We start from the raw sequence: 2,468 nt of genomic DNA, 5'->3' as shown, positions 1-2,468 counted from the left end.
TGGGAGTATAAAAAAATCCCACCTTGAATCAGAAATCTAAAAACCAAGAAAATAGATATATACAAAAAGCAGCATATTTTTGATAGAATCAAAATGTATATATAAATTTATATAATCAAAAAATTTATATAATCAAATTTTTGATATAATCAAAAATTATATTTGATTAAACTTCTGAAAGATACAGAAGAAAAATCCAAAATCATATGAAATAAAGAAGAAATTACAATGTTCCCAAGAAAGAATGAATTCCAACGAAAATGTAATAAAGGGTATAGGAACAAAACAGAAACATAACCAAGAGATGAACATAGAATAGAGAAAGAAGTAAAGATTCTTCCTTTCTACATGTTCATGTAGAAAGTGTTTGAAGTGGAAGACAAAGAAACAGGATCCAACTTATGTGTAATTTGAATCTCTAAAGACAAAAAACAAAGCCATAAAAAGAAGTAATATGTAAAACTATAATCCAAAAGCATATTATAAAAATAAAAGAAAAAATTACCAAAATATTAAAAGGACTCACCAGGTACCAGGGAAAATTGGCCCACAAAAGTCAATCCATAGATATGTCCCAGTAGACAGTTAGATCTTAAATAGAATAAATCCTCAAAGCTTCCTCTTCATAAAAAGAACACATATGCAAGGCAGCAGTAAAACGCATTTTAAAAAACTCAAGGAAACAAGTATGAAGCAATAATTTTATATCCAGTCAAGGTGTATTCTAAGTATCCAGGGTATAGATAAGTAGTTTTAAATATGCAAAGAATTAGGAAATTCTATAACCACAAGCCCTTTATGAACAATTTGCTAGAGTATGAGCTTCCTCTAACCAAGAGATCACTGGGAACACTTTAACAAAGAGACCAATAGTGAGCATTTAATATATATAGTCATAGATCTAAAATTAAAATAAAAGCAAGGATAAAAGTAAAGTTATAATGTTCTATGTTCTATATTATGTGTTATATGCTGTAGTATTGTCATATTAACAAATTACAATGGTGTTTAATCAATTAATTAAAAAATATTTACAAAACGGCTCACAGAATATAACCCAGTATTATATAATGTATACTTGTTACTCATTTAAACAAAGAATTTCAGAAAGACTAAAACCAAAGGGATGAGCTGCGGCCACTGCCACCTGTCACTAAGGCTAGCACCACAGAGCGCCTCACAATTAGGGGCATGGGGAAGTTGTCCAAAAGCCAATTAATGGGCTACCTCAACAATGCTCAGAGAAAAAGAAGACATAACACAAAATCAAACTGGCATTTCTTCAAGGTAGGGTGAAATATGTGCACTGCACCCTGTCTCTCACAATAAATGCAGCTCTAAAACCTAGATCAGCAGTGAGTTTCACAGTTGTTTTTCTTTTCACCAGTATTCCACAACCTGATCTCAATATAAACCAAAACTTGAAAGTGTGTCCTAGACACAAATGGACATCTCCAGGAGAAGCCCTCTGGAACTCCTCTGCTTTGAGGAGCAGAAAAATAACTACTAACACATAGAGAGTGTGGGGAAAAACACTGTTTTTCTCTCAAGTTTCCTTTAATGGCAATGGTGGCAGCAACAGAAGTAGCACTGGATGCCATAGTCCTTATAAGAGGAGGAGCCTTCCACTGTGATCCAAGGAGTTGTGGTTCCAAGAGGGTCATGCAAACTCATTGCTCCTTCTCCTTCTAATCACAAACTGCCTGGTTTTGCATATGGATGCAGTTAAAGGACATGCATATCAGAATGGTGAAACTAAAATTCAAGACTTTTCACTGGAAGACTATAAAAGGGAGCTCCAGGGAAGCAGAAGTTACCAGGAACAGAGTGGAGAGACAGCACCTCAGAAATATGACTCCATGAAGTTGGTGCTGAATTCTTGGGGTCACCCCAGAACTGTATGTGTGTGGATCTGATACTAAACAGTATGCCAAACACTTTAAGAACTGCAATAAAAAATAGAGCAAACACAGGTCCCCCACTGGCCAATGAGTGGCACACATGGGACAAATTTGAACTTAAGGCTTTAAAAACTGAGTGGATATTAAAACCACAATCCACAGGAGACTGGTAATAACTTGCAGCCTAAACCAAATAAGGTTGGTTGCCTGCAAAAACAAAAAGTAACATTCTCCATAGAATCTGAATAAAATTCAGGGCATCATAATGTAATATTCAAAGCAGGCAAGACACAATTAAAAATTATGCATCATAAAAACAATCACGAAAATATCACTCATATGGCAAAAGATAATCAACAGACTCCAAAGTGGAAGGACACAGGTATTGGTATTATTTGACAAAGACTTTACAAAGCTATTACCAAAAAAAAAAAAATGATCAAGAAGTAATTAAATGAATGGAGATATTTTTAAAGTCTCAGCAAAAAAACACTAGATATAAAGAAGAACCAGTTAGGAAAAGAAGAAGTCAAATTGTCCCTGTTTGTAGATGACATGATTGTATAT

The sequence above is a fragment of the Rhinopithecus bieti genome, unplaced genomic scaffold (genome assembly GCF_001698545.2).
Source record: "Rhinopithecus bieti isolate Rb0 unplaced genomic scaffold, ASM169854v2 scaffold_2439, whole genome shotgun sequence".
In the NCBI taxonomy this organism is placed as follows: domain Eukaryota; kingdom Metazoa; phylum Chordata; class Mammalia; order Primates; family Cercopithecidae; genus Rhinopithecus; species Rhinopithecus bieti.
Note: the sequence above shows the minus strand (reverse complement) of the source record.